The sequence below is a fragment of the Schistocerca gregaria genome, chromosome 3, assembly GCF_023897955.1.
Source record: "Schistocerca gregaria isolate iqSchGreg1 chromosome 3, iqSchGreg1.2, whole genome shotgun sequence".
Taxonomy (NCBI): Eukaryota; Metazoa; Arthropoda; class Insecta; order Orthoptera; family Acrididae; genus Schistocerca; species Schistocerca gregaria.
This window is the reverse complement of record NC_064922.1, coordinates 358229726-358251245: the sequence shown is the minus strand read 5'-3', so window position 1 is coordinate 358251245 and position 21520 is coordinate 358229726. Positions and strand designations below refer to the sequence as shown.

The following is a 21520-nucleotide window of genomic DNA, read 5'->3' as shown; positions in this document are numbered from 1 at the left end:
GGAGTCCTGCTATGAGAAGAAATGTCACCCCAGACCGTACGCCTGATTGTTAGGCTTCATGCTGGCCGACGGTCAGGTTGGTATCCAACCACTGTCCTGGGGTCTCCACATACAACTTAGGCCTGCTACCCCATTCGGTGGACGAGTCCCGTTTCGAACTAAGTCCCAATGACCAGCGAAGACGGACGGCGGTGGGATGTCAACCAAACTGTCGGCCGATATACCGGGTGATCAAAAAGTCAGTATAAATTTGAAAACTTAATAAACCACGGAATAATGTAGGTAGACAGGTAAAAATTGACACACATGCTTGGTTTCACATTTATTAGAACAAAAAAAAGTACTGCTAGACGCGTGAAAGATCTTGCGCGCGTCGTTTGGTGATGATCGTGTGCTCAGCCGCCACTTTCGTCATGCTTGGCCTCTCAGGTTCCCAGACCTCAGTCCGTGCGATTATTGGCTTTGAGGTTACCTGAAGTCGCAAGTGTATCGTGATCGATCGACATCTCTAGGGATGCTAAAAGACAACATCAGATGCCAATGCCTCACCATAACTCCGGACATGCTTTACAGTGCTGTTCACAACATTATTCTTCGACTGCAGCTATTGTTGAGGAATGACGGTGGACATATTGAGCATTTCCTGTAAAGAACATCATCTTTGCTTTGTCTTACTTTGTTGTGCTAATTATTGCTATTCTCATCAGATGAAGCGCCATCTGTCGGACATTTTTTGAACGTTTGTATTTTTTTGGTTCTAATAAAACCCCCATGTCATTCAAAGCATGTGTGACAATTTGTACCTATCTACATTATTCCGCGATTTATTCAGTTTTCAAATTTATACTCACTTTTTGGTCACCTGGTAAGTTCCGACAGTCAGGAGTAATGGCGCCATTTCATTTTGTATCAGGAGCCTTTGTTTGTCATTCGCGGCGTCCTTACATCACAACGATACGTCGAATGTTCTACGCCCAGATTTTTTACCCTTCATGGAAAGCTATCTAGGCTTACATTTCAGCAACTTAATGCCCGCCCACACACTGCAAGAGTTTCTACAGCTTGTCTTCGTGCTTGCCAAACACTATATTGGCCAGCAATGTCACCGGATCTCCCCGTATTGAGAAAGTTTCTCGTATTATTGGTAAGGCCCTCTAACCATGTGCGGATTTTGACCATGTAATGCGCCAATTGGAGAGAGTTTGGCAGCAATCTTTCAGGAGAACATCCAATAACTCTATCAGTTAATGCCAAGCCTAATAACAATTTGTATAAGGGCCAGAAGTGGACGGACGCGTTATTGACTTTCTAAGTTTGTGAAACTCTTTCTCTTAAATAAATCATCCATTTTTTTGAAACAGCAATTATTGGTTTAAATATTTTCAACATATCGCGACCCTATCAGCTACCGTATAAATATTAATTTTAATTTTAATAACCAACAGCCTCAGTTGTACCGTTTACCTAGAATTTACCTAGGTTTCAGTCGGGATAACCTAACCCGCTTCAGAATAAAAGTAACTACCGTTTGTCCATAGTGGACATCATCAAGCTGAAACTACAAATCCATAAATTATGGTCAGAGTGTAAAAACTTTTCTGAAAGTGCCTAGGCCCCACTTGGCGACCGCGATGCGGCAGCCACGAGTGCTGTACTGGAACAGTCTGAATAATTTATGGATTTGTAGTTTTGGCTTGATGTCCACTATGGACAAACGGTAGTTACTTTTATTCTGAAGAAGGTTGGTTTATCCCAACTGAAACCTAGGTAAATTCTAGGTAAACGGTGCAATCTGAGGCTGTTGGTTATTAAAATCAAAATTATTTGTTTGTCTTTCTATGTATACCACATCTACCGATTTCCGTCCCATTCTTATAATTCCTTCGTGGTGTGTCATCTTTGTGTCTTAGAATGTATATTTGGGTACCGATTACGACAAGATACGTCACGTGGTGAACAGAGATACACGTATGTGGAGGTGACTTCTGTACCCCTTAGTGAGGAAGTGGTCGTGGATGATTCGATTCGTCACCGGTTGCATCTGCCCAGTTTCGATCTGCAAATCATTTGCTGCATTGCGACGCATCTAACCGCTGCTACAATCCGCAAGCCGGCCGGGATGGCCGAGCGGTTCTAGGCGCTACAGTCTGGAACCGCGCGACCGCTACGACCTGCCTCGAGCATGTATGTGTGTGATGTCCTTAGGTTAGTTAGGTTTAACTAGTTCTACGTTCTAGGGGACTGATGACCTCAGAAGTTAAGTCCCATAGTGCTCAGTGCCATTTGAACCATTTACAATCCACAGTTGTCGACAGTGATGCATATAATCGACAATTCATTGTCCACTGCAGTTGAATCTGGCGGCTGCGGTTTTCTACGAACCGAGGTACTCGCGGTTCACCCTCGATACGGCGACGTGTGGAAAACCAAATGCAGGAATACCCCGTGCGGCGAGCATCCACAGTCTGGCCGCAATCGAGTAAGATGAGGTCACACATATCACTCATCCTTCACTCGAGTTTCGCGCCGAATGTCAGTAGATCTCCTGACATTGCAGTCACGTCATATGCCTAACTAACACGTTCCCCATGTCAACAGCGACACTCTCTTTCCAACACAGCAGTTATCTATTATCTATCCTCATGAGTGGATGCGCTGCGAGACCAGAAAGAGAACGTTAGAACACTAAATACTTATATGCTGCATGTGTACGAACGGAAACAGTCCCATTAAAACGATTACTGAAATTGAAAGTTACGTTAAATTTAAATAGCAAAAACTTTTTTTTTCTTTTGACCTGAAGACCATACAGCAAAAATAAATTTCTGAACAATGTATTGAGACCAGTGTAATTCCTTCGTGGATTACACGAATTAAGATATAAACAAATTTGTCACCAATGATAAATTTGTTTCGTATCTGTGAATCTGTAGCTAAACGTAAATCATTACTTTTATATAATAACGATCATATTTACAGAGGGTGCTTCCATAGCGTAAATTTAATGAATGAATAAGTTTCAGATCGATGATAAAACTGGAATATTTATTAATGACAACGCGTTCCGGAGATTTCACGCTTTTGCCAGCTCTCGGGAAATCAATGAACCTGTAATTTTGTAGTTAATTTGCGTCAGAGCTACGTATTCACCTCGAGAACATAGTTCTCGAACTCCCCATTAAAATCAGTGTTAACGGCCCCGGCAATACGGAACACTGACAGAAATTAACTAGAGTATTGTCTACATATTTGATTTCTCGAGGGCGATACTGGTGACGTAAGAATTAAATTAGAATGAAATTTTCACTCTACAGCGGTGTGTGCGCTGATATGAAACTTCCTTGCAGATTAAAAATGCGTGCCGAATTAAATTGTCACCAATGATGGAGCAAAACATTTGGAACGCGTCGTAATTACTAAATGTGATATAATAAATATTATAAAGATTCGCTATAAACAGAAGTGCCTCGTTACTGTTCTCGATTTTAATTTTTATTTTATGTGTTGTCTACAGCCATGTTTTATCATACCAGTTTGGCTACATGTATAAAATTCTAGAAATTTGGAGCAGCGAGTGATATCGCACTGGATGCCACAGAATACCAACAGCCATCTACTTTACATGTATTGATGAAAAAAATTCGCGACAATCAGCATAGTATCTGAGTACTTAAAATATGTTGGATTTAATTAAAGTATGGCTGACCAAGATGGAATTAGGAAAAAGTAAAAAAAAAGAAACTATAATTTAAAATGGTACTCTATATGTGATAACATACGAGTTTCTTTAGACAGAAAAGCAAACAGTAACAACTAGAATATAGATTAAAAGAAAGTTGATTCCGTTACCTACGTTGCTTATTTGTTTTCTATTTACTTAAAATTTAAAACGAAAGACGCATACAAATTTCCAAGAATATATAAGAAAAATTCAGTTTCATTCACTTTTTCATGCTGAAACAAACAGTGTCGTCAATGCTCGATTTTTCTACACAAATCGCCTTAAACGAGGCTACGTCTTTTTATTAAGTTAACAAGCCAGCCCTCACTAGCAATGAAACCTTCAGTGTCCAGACTAAGACGGGCAGATTTTGTCCGCTACCCTCACTAAGGCATTGAAATCTCGACGTGTATGGTTCCTCCTTTTCTGTGACACATTACAGCGCTCTTATGTTCCGGGATTTTCGACAGCGTGGATGACAGAACCCAGAGACTTTTCGCACTTAGTAATCTGGTACTTTTCTGTGAAAATCAAACAATTGTACTTCTTTCAATTCATTTTTTCATGATGAGAAAACATCCGAGTGTCGCGGCTAGCTGAATGACGAAACAATGATCGGACCAGCGGACGACACAGTTCCAGTTACCGAGTATAGGTAGACTTGACAGAAACTATTTATCAAAGTTAGACTGCACCTGGTTAAGTGGCGGTAAGAGAGATAACCGTAAGACATCTGATCACTGTTCATTACAGCCTCGCCTCTACTTATGCTGTAAGCGCTTTGTCGATAGTTCACCGAAGAAGGGCCATTGAAATCTCTCTCGTTGTGGGGGTTAACACTCGTTACGGCGTAATCTCAAGCACCGACAGGCCGGTCGGAAACGACACGGAAAAGAAGGATATGAGAAGAGGTCAGCCAACCGCACGCTGATCGGACCTCCCTCCAGGACGACAACGCGATAACAGCGGCCCCTATGTGAAGAGGACATAAGCGCAGTGACCGACTGGTGATGGCCCAGTTCTATAGCAGCGGCGACTCTAGTCGCCTCGCTTGTACTCACTATGAAGCACAGACTTGGAATTGTTTACACTGAAGAAAATTCATTATTTTGTATGTCACCCGTTGCTTGCGACACATCTGTGTAATACGAAAAGTTAAGTACTGTAAAATTTCTTTTAGTAATAAAATTCATTCGTACGATTTGTTTGAAAGTTTGTCTAGTGAACCGAAAATGCAGGCTTCCTAGACATCACGATACCCATGATTTACGTTAATTTTTTCCATCAGTGTCCGGTTTCAGAAGCCCACGAGTCATGAAGTCGATTATCACGCAGGTCTCTTGATAACAGGCCACGACTACAATGCTTGGTAGCTCTGCACCCAATACGACTGGCAGTATGTTCTTGAGTTCATAATTTAATTCTTGTAAGGGTAATTGTAAACACCATAGAAACGTCTTAACATCGGTGTACGCAAATGGTTAACATAACGTAACAAATGATACAGACGTTTCTTTTGAACGTGGTAACCGTAAGTTAGTTTGTAAAACCGCCGACAGGGGCGTTATCGATAGCAGCTGCTGAAAATGGTGGCCAACCAATCAGAGAATCCGTTTGGTGTGTTAGTATTCGCCCATTGCCAATCGGATGTGCGCGTTCAAAGAGCCTTCCGTGCCAAGTTTCATAATACCCCTTCATTTTACAAGAGCGCAGTGAAGTGGTGCAATAAATTCGAGGAGGATTGTTGTTACTGCGATGCCAAACGTCCGGGCTGACCGGACACGTCAGAACAGACGGAGGACCGTGTGAGGGAAGTGATGTTACAATATCTTACAGTTCTACCTATCGACCTAGTGCAGAACTGAACATCACTCAGCCAGAAGTGTAGAAAATCTTTCGTACGAGTTTAAAACTTCTACAAAATAAAACTACTGCAAGCCATAGGCCATGACAACAAATGCGCCGACTGCAGTTCTGCATTGATATGCAGATCCATCTAGAAAATGAAGTCTTTGCAACAACAAAAAAATGGTTGAAATGGCTCTGAGCACTATGGGACTTAACATCTGAGGTCATCAGTCCCCTAGAACGTAGAACTACTTAAACCTAACTAACCTAAGAACATCACACACATCCATGCCCGAGGCAGGATTCGAACCTGCGACCGGAGCGATCGCGCGGTTCCAGACTGAAGCGCCTAGAACCGCTCGGCCACACTGGCCGGGTCTTTTGATCCTCAGTGACGAAACTACCTTCCATCTTTAGCCATTAGTCAGCCGACACAACAGACACATATGAAGGACAGTGAAACAAGATGCAGCTGTCAAACGCGTTCAGTATCCTGAGAAAGCTAACGAGTCCAACAAGACTGTCCGTGGACGCTTCTTCTATGCTGAAAGACCTGTCAAAAGTATCAAGTATCTCGACAAGCTGCAGTTGTGTTTCTACGGTCGCCTGACTACACACCTTGCGATATTTTTTTTGTATGGTTACATCAAGGACAGATTTTACGTTACACCTCTGCCACGAAACCTCGAAGAGTTGCGACATCGAATACCAGCAGCTATTCTTACCATCACTCCTTGTCTGCTTGGTCATGTATCGGCAGAATTGGACTACTGACCCGATGTGTGCTATGTGAGGAAGGGTGGACACACGGAACGTTTATAATTTTTTTTTTTAAATTATAGTTCGTCTTTCAAACTTTGTGCCATTTGTTACGTTGTTCTTGACCATTTATCTGTACCGCTTTTTGGAAATGTGTCACCGCTAGACACCACACTTGCTAGGTGGTAGCCTTTAAATCGGCCGCGGTCCGTTAGTATACGTCGGACCCGCGTGTCGCCACTATCAGTGATTGCAGACCGAGCGCCGGCACACGGCAGGTCTAGAGAGACTTCCTAGCACTCGCCCCAGTTGTACAACCGACTTTGCTAGCGATGGTTCACTGAATAAATACGCTCTCATTTGCCGAGACGATAGTTAGCATAGCCTTCAGCTACGTTAGTTGCTACGACCTAGCAAGGCGCCATTATCAGTTACTATTGATATTGTGAATCATGTACCGTCCAGGCCGATGTTCGTCATTAATGGATTAAAGTTAAGTATTCCACCAGCTACGTCCGCTTTTCTGAATTTCCTTGTCCTGTTCCAGACCTCACGCCAGCCTGCGTGAGCTAAAACGCGTGCCTTTCGGCCTCCTCTAGTAACACGGCTCTCCTGCAAACCACAACACATTGTAATTATTCTGTGCCTGTAACTGAAACTGTAAAACAGGTAGTAGAGAGTTAGTCTAGCTTAGCACAGGACCCGCTATTACTGAAAAAATTCATAGAACTTTCTCCTCGCCTAACAGATATTCACACAGGGCTCGCGATGCAATACGTTGAAAACTGAATCACAGGCTTATTAGACTAATTGTAAGATTAGACCAAATCATGTTAAACTAATCATTGCCTACGAGGAAAAGAATACCTACAATAAAGGACACAGAATTGTACGCAATGTGGTTTTGAATGCTATAAAGTTTCGATTTGACATTTTGTTGTTGGCATCTGTCAGCTATTTCGCTTGCAAGGCCTTGAAAGCGCGATTGTGAATATTAGTGAAGCTCTGTCAAAAAATTAAAAATAAAACTAAAAGACACTGACAGTGTGTCAAGAAAACTGCAGAACTTCTCCCGCGGCGCTCTTGCTCCCGACGAACCGTACATATTGATGCGCGCTTGCGACTTTTCCGGGGCTCAAGAGGTAGCCTCTTATGAAGTCAGCTCTAAGTAATTAATATTCATTGCAAAAATCAGCGAGCCGCAAAGATTATGGTATTAAGGAAATGGATATCAGGCAGTAGGTCGGATAAAGCCCGGGAACTAATTACTGCAGAACTGCTTTGTTGGCCTTCATGAGACCATTTAATTAGATACTTCTTTAAGCCAAAGCTCTTTCACGTTCGTCAAAGTGAGGCAGCACCTATTTAAAGAAACTGCGAAGAGACACTCGCCGATGGCACGCTACGTTTTCGTATTTTCTTCGTGTGCCTCACAGTTTCCACACGTTCTTATGAAGTTCTGCGGGAAAGACTTACACTCTACACAACTATCGATTTTGGTTGTTTGTAATGAATTTTGTAGCTATGCATCGGAGAGTGGTCTGTATTCAAATTTCCTGACAGGTTATGAGAGCTGGATGACAACTCGGATAGGAGTAAGGCTCAGCTATGAGAGCGTTTCGTAAGTGATGCCTGGGTAGCTCACTCACTAACAAGGAATCCTTTTGAGTGTGAGATCTCAATCTCAGTCTTCAGTAAGGCTCGCTTGAAAGCGTTGTGTTAACAGTTATGACAAGAAAAATATTAACTGCTAATGACTCATCATGGACCTCGTCGAAATTCAATAAATATTCAAAACAACGATTAACTTGCACCATGAACCCCTAATGAAAAATGACACGCCACAGTGACCACAAAGGTACGGACCATAAAGACCTAAATCGAAGGCGAACTCCTACGGAGTTACAAACCGTGCACCATGTTAAGCCGGGTACCCACTCCTAAGGAATGCGTATGGAATCATATTGGTTTAACTGGCTGATGAGAGTTGATGGAATGTGATGGCATGCAATCGAATGCGAAACAGTCTGTTGTGGAGCTTGTCGTGAATTGGCTGTCCTTTATGGCGCAGCTACAGGAACTGCGATAACATATTTCTTAGGCACGGAAAAAACAAACATACAGAGGCTGAATTTGTCCAGCGGTTTCATGTGGTATGAGTTGCAATGCCACAAACTTTTCAGGAAGGATAGTTTGCTCAAACGGAGTACGATTTTTATACACAGACCATGAATCAAGCAAAAGCCTCTTATTTTGACCAATTACTTGCAAAAGCAGTGCTGATATCATAGTTGAAGTCATCTTACGCCAATTTTCTGCCGGCCGGCGTGGCCGAGAGGTTCTAGGCGCTACAGTTCGGAACGGCGCGACCGCAACGGTCTCAGGTTCGAATCCTGCCTCGGGCATGGATGTGTGTGATGTCCTTAGGTTAGTTAGGTTTAAGTAATTCTAAGCTCAAGGGTACTGATGACCTCAGAAGTTAAATACCATAGTGCTCAGAGCCATTTGAACCATTTTAACTCATTTTCTACTCTTGCAAGATCACGCACACGAGAAAGAATCATAGGAGCAGCGCACTTCCAACTTCTCGCAGTACAGTAAATAGCTTACCGGTCAATTTACCACCCAGATTAACAGTCGGCTTAATTGTATACGAATTCGTTAAGGCATTGATGTTGGTACCTCTCATTCCGAGAGTTCCTTACTTACGTAATTCCACTTCAAATGCCGATTGGTCAGAGTTGAAAATTAATTCCGTACTGAACGATGCGACAAGTTTTTTTATGTCATTTACAGATTTTCGGGTCGATACCGCAGTTTGCTATCCATCGTCAAGCTGACACTTTGTTTGAAATTACGTATCTTATGTTTTGAAATTCTGTAGCACACTTTGAAGATATGCAATCGTCCGCTGCTTCCCTTGAAATCTCTGCAATCTATGTCTCGCGCAATTTGATGTGCATAGCGTAGTAGGTCACTACCACGCACATCATGAAAATTGTACCGAGCATCCTTGAAACACACAGACTCCAGTTTTTGTAACAACTGCACCGTGTCTTCCCTTCAATATCCGTAGCTTTTCTTACGCATTACACAGTAATATTGCTGCGGTCTTACTTGAAGTCACATAATGATGTTTAGGACCCGCTCCTTGGACAGCGATTGTCCTTTATTACGTTTCACTGGAGACTGGATTTGTGGGTCCCTGTCCTATAAGGATGGTGAGCTACATGGCTCGACCTGTTTTTCAGCATCCCTTTCACTTGTGCGCCTTGTGTACATTGTCCACGCAGTCGAGCGTACATCACACCACACGTTCCATTCACTCATCTTACACAAAACTTAATATTTCATCTACCTCTTCTTTCTCGCTGAGCGAAATTCCTTGGGTTCCTTTCTGACGATATGTCAACTTCGACAACTGTTGTAGATATAATGCAATGTGTGCTAAAAGGAAATCACCGGTTTCGGCCATCACCCACTCTAATATTAATCCGACGGGTGTGGTTCCTCATTGTCGGCGTGGTTTCTCCTTATCAATGTGGTTTGTCACTGTGTGTTGTTTCTCTGTGTCGGTGTTGTTTCTCACTGCCGGTACGGTTTTGTATTATCAGATTTGTTTCCGCAGTGGTGGGATTGAATCGCAGTATCTGTTTTTTTTATCTGTGGATGGCTACTGACAGCCGAAACTGGTAATTTCATTTTGAAATTTTGGCAGTCGTTTTAAATTATTTTGCGTTTAAATTATTTTCAAAATAATCGTTGTGCGTCTCCAGTTCCTCGGAACTATTTTATTGTGACTGGCGGTCAACAGCTCAAAGAAACCATGCCGAGGTATTCATCGCCAGTCACAACCAGTGATGGCACTAACAAATCTCTTATCTATCCTATCATCTTCCTAAATTCCTCCTGAAACAACAAAATTTTATATATATTTCAGTCTCCAATTATTTGTTATTTTTAAAATGTATTTATTTGATGCGAAATGCTGCAGATAAAAACAAAACGAAGCAAAAAAAAAGACAAACGAAAACTGTAATATGTACGTCCTGTTTTAAAATTTCAGGTAACAGTCTCCAGTTCGACTTCAATCTCATTCATTCGAAAAACGGTTTTTCCTAGTTAATTCTCTGTGTATATCACTAAACGGCTACGGCCACCAAAACTCGGTTGCAGGTTGCCTATCTGACAGTTTCCGGGAGCCAACAAAAATTTGAATTTCTATAACTTCAAGTAATTATTGAAAAAATTAAAGCTGTGATAATCTGCTTATTAACAGGTATAATCCTGCATTCAAATTTTAACAAAAGTATTGTAGTTAGAAACTTTGAATAATGTCTTGAAGCTACGTAACTCGCGGCGCTCAAATTAAAGAAACTGTATTCACGATACTGCAGTGCCTGTGTTATTCAGAAATACAATGCGAAGTTCCTTCGGACATCATGCATGTCCTATAGAACAGGCACTGTGATGACCACAGCCGTTATAAATACATTAAATGTATTCGCAGTTGCGAATTTGGGCAACCATCAGCTGTGTAATGGAATGACGACAATGAAAGTTTGTGAGGTACCGGGACTCGAACCCAGATTTCCTGCTTATCACGAGCGGTCGCCTTACCATTTGGATATCCGAGCACGACTCACGGCTAGCCCCAACTTTCATATCTCGTCAACCATCCTGAACTTGTAATCCGTTATGTATATTCCCGTACATGCAAGCATGTTCGAAGGAACTTTGTTCATATTTTTGAATAACACAAGGAGTGCAATATCGCATTTATCCGCCGACACCGGGTAGGCGATTTCCAAGTAAAATGGGTTGGGTTGTTTTGGGGAAGGAGCCAGACAGCGAGGTCATCGGTCTCATTGGATTAGGGAAGGACGGGGGAGGAAGTCGGCCGTCCTCTTTGAAAGGAACCATCCAGGCATTTGCCTGGAGCGATTTAGGGAAATCGCGGAAAACCTAAATCAGGAGGGTCGGAAGCGGGATTGAACCGTCGTCCTCCCGAATTCGAGGCCAGTGTCTAACCACTGCACCACCTCGCTCGGTCTGCATCTCAGATACGCTGATGCTCAATAACGTTCATGTCTGGTTAGTTTGGTGGCCAGAGAAAGTGTTCCTGGAGCCACCATGTAGAGATTCTGGACGTGTGAGGTGTCACATTGATCTGCTGGAATTTCCCAAGTTCGTCGGAATGCACAATGGACATGAATGGATGCATGTGACGAGACAGGACGCTTACGTACGTGTCACTTGTCAGAGTCGTATCTAGACGTATCAGGGTCCCGTATCACTTCAACTGCACACGCCTCACACCATTACAGAGTCTCCACCAGCTGACATGCAGGGTCCATGGATTCATGAGTTTGTTCAAATGGTTCTGAGCACTATGGGACTTAACATCTGTGGTCATCAGTCCTCTAGAACTTAGAACTACTTAAACATAACTTAACTAAGGACAGCACGCACATCCATGCCCGACGCAGGATTCGAACCTGCGATCGTAGCGGTCACGGGTATCCAGACTGAAGCGCCTAGAACCACACGGCCACACTGGCCGGCCCATGAGGTTGTCTCCATACCCTTACACGTCCATCCGCTCGATACAATTTGAAACGAGACTCGTCCTGGCAGGCAAGGTTTTTCCAGTCATCAACAGTACAATGTGGGCGTTGACGGTCCCAGGCGAGGTGTAAAGCTTTGTGTCGTGCAGCAATCAATGGTACACGACTGGGCCTTCAGCTCCGAAAGACCATATCGATGATGTTTCGTTGAATGGCTCACACGGTGGCAGTTGATGACGGGCCAGCATTAAAATCAGCAACAATGTGCGGAAGGGTTGCACTTCTGTGAAGTTGAACGATTCTTTTCAGTTGCCGTCGGGTCCGTTCTTGCACGATCTTTTTTAGCTGCAGCGATGTCGGAGATTTTATGTTTTCCTAGATTCCTGATATTCAAGGTACACTCGTGAAATGGCTGTGAGGGAAAAATCCCACTTCATCGCTACCTCTGAGATGGCGTGTCCCATCGCTCACGCGCCGACTGTAACACAACGTTCAAACTCATTTAAATCTCGATAACCTGCCATTGTAGCAGCAGTAACCGATCTAACAACTGCGCCAGACACTTGTCTTTTGTAGGCATTGCCGACCGCAGCCCCGTATTCTGCCTCTTTTCATATCTCTATATTTTTATAGGGAAGTCTACATCAGTTTCCTTGGCGCTTCAGTGTATCATCAGACTAGCTTCGCCGATGTGCATGCTTGGTGCGGCTGCTCGCGTCTACAACAATCAATGAAGTAACACTTTTTTTATGCGGCTGTGTGACAAAGCTAAGAGTTACCGCAACTGTATAGACACTTGTTTCTTTCGGTAACATCAACTCCGCAAGCCATCATACGGCGCACGGTGGACGGTATGGTGGTACCACAAGTAGTTATTCCCTTTGTAAGCTCACAACTAGCCATTCCCTTTGTGAATGTTCTATGTAATTTATTTATGTATGATATACTGTATCTTCTTTTTTTTTAAAAAAAAAAGAAAAGTCTCCTGTAGGTATCGTATTCAACCGCTGAGCAAAACTGACGCGTTTGGCCCTGTGTTGCGCATGTGAACAGTGTCGTGAAACATAAGTTAATCTTAGTGAAAAGCTGAGACTGAAATAATAAAACTGAGTCTAATTACATCACAGAAGAAACTAGCTGCGTACTTGAACGAAAACTGTTTGATTGGAACTCTGCACTGAAATAGGTTATGAAAGTTACGTAACGTGAAGTGCATTGTCTTACTTGAAATATCCACAAAATAAAATACTGTTCATCACCGTAGAGAATAACTGTTTAAAATAACCAGCATTCTAACATCCTGTTTACTCACAAAAATGCAAAGTGAGATCCGCCATGAAATAAAAGTAACTTACCTTACGTTCTCGAAAGCAGTAGCCACAGGAAAGTAATCTACTCTACATTTTTCTTTGCTTGTCAGAAACAATTCCTGACCACGTGTGACGAAGGTGCGATGTACACACGACGAAATATTTGGGAATGATGGAGGCGGATTTTACTTTTTAAAAAAGCGTTCTTGAAAAATTAAGCTCTGGTTATTGTCAAAAAAGACTGCGTACCATAAAATCAGTAACAATTACGAAATTCTCTCATTACAGAAATTACAAACATTTCAACCAGCTACGTAATTTGTGAAATAATGTAACTAAAGAGATCACATTAACGCAAACCATGAATAGTATCATTTAGCTAAGGGACAAACATCTCCTTCAGTTGATAGTTCTGACAAACAAAACGTTTCATTCTTCCGCATGCATGGGTTACCTTCAAATATTCCTCCAAAAGTCTTCTTCATCAATACAATCAATAAAATAGAATTACAAACAACTTATCATTTCCGTAATAGAGTATTCCAGATAACTTCTCCCAGATTCATAAATATGAGAAGTCTTTCTCTGAACTTCAACTGCCGGCTAATATGCTCTACGAATAATCAATTATTCAAAATGACAGTCACAATCGCATTATTTATTTTGCCGCCAACCGGTTTCAACCCGCGATGAGGTCATCTTCAGGGCAATTTACACCATTTGGTCGCTCGCTGGCGTCGTCACCCTGCTTGTGCTCTGTTTATGGTTACCAACCGTGCACAAGCAGGGTGACGACGCCAGCGAGCGACCAAATGGTGTAAATTGCCCTGAAGATGACCTCATCGCGGGTTGAAACCGGTTGGCGGCAAAATAAATAATGCGATTGTGACTGTCATTTTGAATAACTGATTTTAAGTAAATTAATCGCTGTTTATCTCCATAAAACTATGTTGTCTAAAAATCTACGAATAATGTTCCAGCGGTGCACAACTGACTGGCAAGCAAGTGCACTACAGTTTACGTTAAACACGGGGAGGATCTTGCGCAGCGCGATCATGCACATTGGTCCCAGTACAGTAAAGGTGCTTTAGTTACAACAGCACAAAACATATAAAAGCCTTACACATTTTCTCTTCCACTCGCAAACAGAGCGAGGGTCAAACTACTGTCTATATGACTCCGTAGGAACCTTCATTTATATTTCTCTTCGCGGTCCTTAAGCGAGAGTGTATGACAGTGTTAGTAGAATCGTTCTGTAGCCAGCTGCGAATGCCAGTTGTTTAAACGTTTTGAATAGTGTTTCTCGAAAAGATTGTCTTCTTCCCTCCAGCGACTACCACATAAGTTCATAAAGCCTTCCGTTTTGATAGGACCGACCGATAATAAATCTAACAGCGCATCTCCGAAATGCTTTGATGTATTCCTTTAATCCAACGGGTTGGGGATCCCAAAAATTTGCCACGTGTTCGAACCCTTCTTAACTGTCTGCTCTGCGGCACCGTGTCAAACGCTTCCCGGGTTGTCTACGAATATGGAATCTACCTGTTGCCCTTCACAGGCGAAGCTATGTTTCATAAGAGTCACGTTTTCTAAATATAGGCTGGATGCCGTCAACAACCTTTTCAATTTGTCAGTCGAAATCCGGCAACGACGATGCCAGCTTTTCTTTCGTCGTGCGAAGTACAGTTCTATCATTTTTTTTGACTGATAGAACAGAGCAACCAGAACAAAGACGAGGTCTGCTCAAAAAAACTCCGGAATACTCGTAATTTCGCGCCAATAGTGTGTTGGAGCGAAATGCGGTTGGCATCCCTGCATACACCTGTGTTTAAGGTGTAACTGTCGGAAGTTTCATTGTTGTACGTCTGTTAGTTACTGTACAATGCTGTATTGAGTAGAACGTTGTGTCGCACAGACTGCGAATTTCGAGATGGCAGAGTTAGAGGAGCAACGCACCCTCATTAAATTTTGCGTGAAACTCAAGAAAACCTTTACGGAGACACACCAAATGACGTAGGAAGCGTACGGTGATGTGCTTAAGCCTTACTCCGTATACTCTGCAGCGGAGCGCGCGGCGTTTGCACCCTCTGATGGCGCCTGTGCGTGGCGCCACCTGACGGTGAACAGAGAGCGATTGAGGAGAGACGTTCGCCCGGTGCGGCGCCGGCGGGAGCTGCACAAGTGCCGTCTCCCCTGTTGCTGTGAGCGGCGCGCGACGCGCCTGGATGGGCCGACGGAGATACCGTCGATTCCACACAACTGTCCGTACTAGACACACAGTCCTCGAGCATTCTCAATTGTTACGGCAAAGGAAATCTTGACTCGTTTAAACTGATTGGATGAATCGTTTGGTATCACTGGTATATGGGGTATGAGATAGACATCTTCAGCTGCTGGGTTTGTGAGTATAGTAGCTTCATTGACATTATTTCGCATATTTTCAATCTGCAAAAAGTTTCGGACGATTTAGATTGCGTCGTGAAAAACCATCAGACAAATTATTTCTCCGTAAATAATTAAACACATTATATATATATATATATATATATATATATATATATATATATATATATATATATATATACGAAAAACGTTATATAGTCTGAAATTATGTTACTGTATTTTACACTTTAAAAAAAAAAACTTGGAAACAATAAAACCAAAAATGAAAACAAATGAGTATTTGTCATTCAATTTCTATATGATTTATACCCGAAATTTGAGTCCTGACACAATTCTCACGGATGCTCCAGATTGCGACGTGTATTCAGTTCCCAAACACATGTAGCAATGTACGTTTTTTAATTTTTTTCTCGTCCCTTCTTGAGGCTGGCGTAATTTTTGATATTGTTTTCACTATCAGGTAGCTCGAAAATGCCCAAGGGGAGCAAAATTAGATTAAAACTAAATCATGAATTAAAGTGATTGTTTCGTGATAAAAATTCCCTATACCGGAAAATGACTTCCTTCTTGACTCGTTGTGATGCTTAAAACTTTCTGACTATGCCGCATGGTCAAAATAGAAAAGAAATACGACTAGAGACTGAGGTGACAAAAGTCAGTGGGATATCTACTGATAACGTGTCGGAACTCCTTTTGCTCGGCGTAGCGCACCAACTGGACGTGGCATGGACTCAACAAGTCGTTGGAAGTCCTTTCTGAAATACTGGGACACGCTGTCTCTAAAGTAGTTCATAATTGTGAAAGTGTTGGCAGTGCAGGATTTTTAGCACGAACTGACCTCTATATTATATCCCATAAATGTTCGATGGGATTCATGCCGGGTGATCTCGGTGGCCAAAGCATTCGCTCGAACTGTCGAGAATGTTCTTCAAGCCAATAGCGAACAATTGTGGCTAAGTAATACGGCGCGTTGGTATCCATAAAAATCCCTTTGTTGTTTGGAAACATTAAGTCTCTTAATGGCTGCGAATGGTATCCAAGTAAATGGTCTCCAAGTGGCCGAACATGACCATTTCCAGTCAGCGACCCAGTCTATTCGATGGAAACACAGTCCACAGCATTATGAGGCCACCACCAGCTTGCATAGTGCCTTCTTGACAATGTGGACCTATGGCTTCGTAGTGTCTACACCACACATGTACCCTACCATCAGCGCTCACCACCTGAAATTGGGACTCATCTGACCAGCCCACGATTTTCCAGTCGTCTGGGGCCCAAACGATTTGGTCAGGAGCCCAGGAGAAGCGCTGCAGACCATGTCGTCCTGTTACCAAAGGCACTTGCGTCGGTCACCCGCTGCCGTAGACTTTGAATGCCAAATTTCGTGCCGGCCGGTGTGGCCGAACGGTTCTGGGCGCTACACTCTGGAACCGCGCTACCTCCACGGCCGCAGGCTCGAATCCTGCCTCGTGCATAGATGTGTGAGATGTCCTTAGGTTAGTTAGGTTTAAGTAGTTCTAAGTTCTAGGGGACTGATGACCTCAGATGTTGAGTCCCATAGTGCTCAGAGCCATTTTAACCATTTTTGAACCAAATTTCGTCGCACTGTCGTAACGGATACGATTTCTGTGCTTATTTCACGCAGTCTTAGTTGCCTGTTAGCACTGACAAGTGCGTAAGTGAAGGCTGTGGGGCACTGCGTTGTGCGTGCTGAGTGGTAATGCCACAAATTTGTATTTTCAGCATACTCTTGACACTTTGAATCTCAGGACATTGAATTCCCAAACGATTTCTGAGATCGGACGTCCCACGCATCCAGTTCCAGCTATCATTCCGCGTTCAGTGTGTTAATTCCTGTCGTGTGGACATAATCACGTGGGGAAACCTTTTCATATGAGTCACCTGAGTACAAATGACAGCTCCGCCAATGCGCTGAAGCGCCAAAGAAACTTGTATAGGCATGCGTATTAAAATATAGAGATACGTAAACAGGCAGAATACGGCACTGCGGTTGGCAAAGCCTATGTAAGACGAGTGTCTGGCGCAGTTGTCAGATCGGTTACTGCTGATACATTGGCAGGTTATCTAGATTTAAGTGAGTTTGAACACAGCATCTCCGAGGTCGGAATTTTCCCGTACCTCCATATCACGAAGGTACCGTGAATGTCAGGAATCCAGTAGAACATCAAATCGCGGTCATCACTGCGGACGACGACTGAAGAAAATCGTTCAAAATGGCTCTGAGCACTATGCGACTTAACATCTATGGTCATCAGTCCCCTAGAACTTAGAACTATTAAACCTAACTAACCTAAGGACATCACACGCATCCATGCCCGAGGCAGGATTCGAACCTGCGACCATACCAGTCGCGCGGTTCCGGACTGGAGCGCCTAGAACCGCTAGGCCATCGCGGCCGGCTGCAACCCTTCCGCAATTTCCTGCTGATTTCAATACTGGGCCATCACCAAGTGTCAGCGTGCGAACCATTCTACGAATCATCATCGATATGGGGTTTCGGAACCGAAGGCCCACTCGTGTGGGCACATCACAAAGCTCTACGCCTCACGTGGGCCAGTCAACACCGACAATGGACTGTTGATGACTGGAAACATGTTGCCTGGTCGGACGAGTATGGAGACAACGGGTATGGAGACAACCTCACGAATCCATAGATCCTGCACGTCAGCAGGGAACTGTTCAAGCTGGTGAGGACTGCGTAGTGGTGTGGGGTGTGTGTAGTTGGAGTGATATGGGACCCCTGATACGTCTAGATACGACTCTGACGAGTGACACATACGTAAGCATCCTGCCTGATCACCTGCTACCATTCATGTCCATTGTGCATACCGACGGACTTGGGAAATTCCAGCAGGGCAATGCGATACATCACACCTTCAGAATTCCTACATGGCGGCTCCAGAAACACTCTTCTGAGCTTAAACACTTCGGATGACCACCAAACTCCCCAGACTTGAACATTATTGATCATATCTGGGACGCCTTGCAACTTGCTGTTCAGAAGAGATCCACACACAAACGTACTATTACGGCCTTATGGACAGTCCTGCAGGATTAATGGCGTCAAATCCCTCCACCACCACTTCAGATATTAGTCGAGTCCATGCCACGTGGTGCTGCGGCACTTGTGCTTGCTCGCGAGGACCTACACGATGTTAAGCAGGTGTACGAGTTTCCTTGGCTCTTCAGTGTATATATTGTGTACACGATACTACCGCCATCTGATCACTTCTGTCACTCCAGTGTATTTGGCCGACCCGATCAGAGAGCAGCTGCGGGCAGGCAGTGTGGGCAGCGACCTGCCCCACGCGACCCCGCGATCCCTGAGCCTCTGGCGCCCCGCTATTGATTGCGAGCCGCCGCGTCCCGTCCGGTGCCGGCCAGCGCGGTCGCAGCCACTGCAGTCCGCACCCTAACAGCCCACCGTCCACCGCTGTCGGCTCCCAGCAGCACGTGAGGACGCAATGCTAAGTACACCGGGCAAAAAATGTGGCAAAGCGAAGTCCTGCGTTCTGGCCCTGATATGTAGACCAATGGTGTCATTGGATGCGGCTTGTAAGGGCGGGGGGGCAGCACACCACTCTCCAAACCGTTGTTGGCTTTCCTGACCTCTTGACCTCGGAGTCCCTTCTTCTCGGTCAAGTAGCTCCTCAACTGACATCCCGAGGATTGCGCTCCGCGTTCCGGTCCTACCACCGAGGAAAATTCCCATCCAGTACCGGGAATGGAACCCGTGCCCTGCGAATAGCAGTTAGGGCGGCGTGTACCAGATTCCGTGTCAATGTGGCAAGTCGTATATTGGTCAGACGATGCGTACCGTCGAGGATCGATGCCGTGAACACCAGAGGCATACTCGACTGATGTATCCGAGCAAGTCGGCGGTCGCTGAAAATTGTTTGTCGGAAAATCACGCTATGGAGTATGACCGCACGAGTATTCTGGTACAGACGTCGAGGTACTGGGACAGCGTTGTTAGAGAGGCCATCCAAATTCGCACCAATGCCGACCTCATAAACCGTGACTGTGGCTATAATCTTAGCAAGGCTTGGGAACCAGCGATTGGGTCAATCAAGAGTAAATCGAGCAAACGCATAGTTGTGACGACCACGGCGGACAGAGCCATCACACCGACGTCATCTCAGACGCCGTCGCAATCTGTTCCACCGCGCTACAGTGGCGCGGGGCGCGGACGGCGGAGGGAGCGCGCCGCGGGCGGAGGGTATGTAAATCGGCCGCCGCCGCGACCGAACCCAGTTCCCCCTGAGCAGCCATAGCGTACGGATCTCCGTGCCGGCGCGTTCTCAGGAGCTCAGTCCGTCAGTTCACCTGATGATGGCGACATGTTTGATCGCCGAAATATTGTGCCCGTTGGACACTATAGACCGGCAGTACACCCGTGGATATTTTGATTATCAAATACGCCGGGAGAAACTCAAGAATCACATTGTATATACTGTTGCAGTATTTACAAAATTTGTCGATATCATCTATGTACAAACAACGATATTTCGTTCGATATTTTCTAAATCACAGTAATTAAAAAAATTATATAAGTCACAGAAATAACTAACAAACATTTAATAATCGATAAAACCTTATTATATCCCACATTAACCAATAAAAGACACACGGCGTAGTACAAATTCACTTATTTACAAAAAACATAATTATTTCGTTCGATATTTTCTAAATCATAGAAATTTAAAAATATTGATCGAAGTCCCAGAAAGGACTAACAAACATTAAAAATTACTTTGTACATCGCCTGACGTGATATTCTTTGCCATTCCACTTTCGCAACAACTTCATTAGAAAGAAGCCTGCTGCCACATCTTTAGGCTGGCGTTTATCCTCACCATGGCAACCACTAGTTTTGCCTATCGACTTTACAACTTCAGCGGAAAGAAGCCTGCCACCACATCTTTGGAACAGCGTCCAAATGGTTCATTAACAGGCCTTGAGAGGGCAACCCATGTACTGTCAAAACGAAGTTAATTTATCCTACATGTTTAAATATTTTTAACGTTTCTTATTTAACAATAGCTGTTAAACAAGCTAAGTTTAGTGTGTGTTTATTTTTCTTTCTTGACAATGTTCTTTTAACTAAGAAATTTTACATTTGCGTCCTATAACCCATTTGTTAGTAATGACATCACTCTGTCAGAACTGGGCGGAGCCTCAATTATGTATAGTAAGACGCACACTGATTTCTCCAGTAGTGATTTACCACTAAAAGGAGGTTCTCACTAATTGGTAACTTATCGTTTTATAGCTTTGTAGCTTTATAACTTCATGTATTTTCTTTAATGTATGTAATGTATGTAGCCCTCTAATTAAAGCTTTGTATTCGAGTTGTAGGTCTGAAGATGACCACAGTAGTGGTTTAAACCTAATAAATAAATTGCGATCAGGACTGTTTTTGATAGTAAACATTTAAAAATTGACAAATCTTTATTATATCCCACATTAACCAAAAAAGACGCACAATGTAGTACAAATGCACTTATTTACAAAAAACATAATTATAGCTGTATTTTGAAATGTCTTTATGGTATCACATGACTAGTTTCCGCTGCACATTACCGCTATCCTCAGGCCCCACCAATTCCAAAAGAGTATTTGATTTCCTTGGATCATTTACTGTGGAACCCTTGTTACTAGCACACATGAGATGGCCCTCATCAAGAGTCAAACTCGACACTGTGTTGTTTCCAATGTAATCACATGAACCGAGTATAGACTCCTGATGAAAGCCAGCCCATGTGTGCTAGTAACGAGAATCCCACAGCAGATGTGGAAATCAAATACTCTTTTGGCAGTTCTGGGGCATGAGGATGGTGGTAATGTGCCACCGAAACTAGTCGTGTGACTGAATAAAGACGATCTCAAGA

The 21520-nt window shown here is 43.6% G+C and overlaps 1 protein-coding gene across 1 annotated transcript in view; it reads right to left on the bottom strand.

Moving 5' to 3' along the window:
- The window catches only part of LOC126354038 (F-box/LRR-repeat protein 16), a 766827-nt gene that overhangs the window by 273037 nt on the left and 472270 nt on the right, over positions 1 to 21520 (bottom strand). The gene's annotated exons all lie outside the window — the stretch shown is intronic.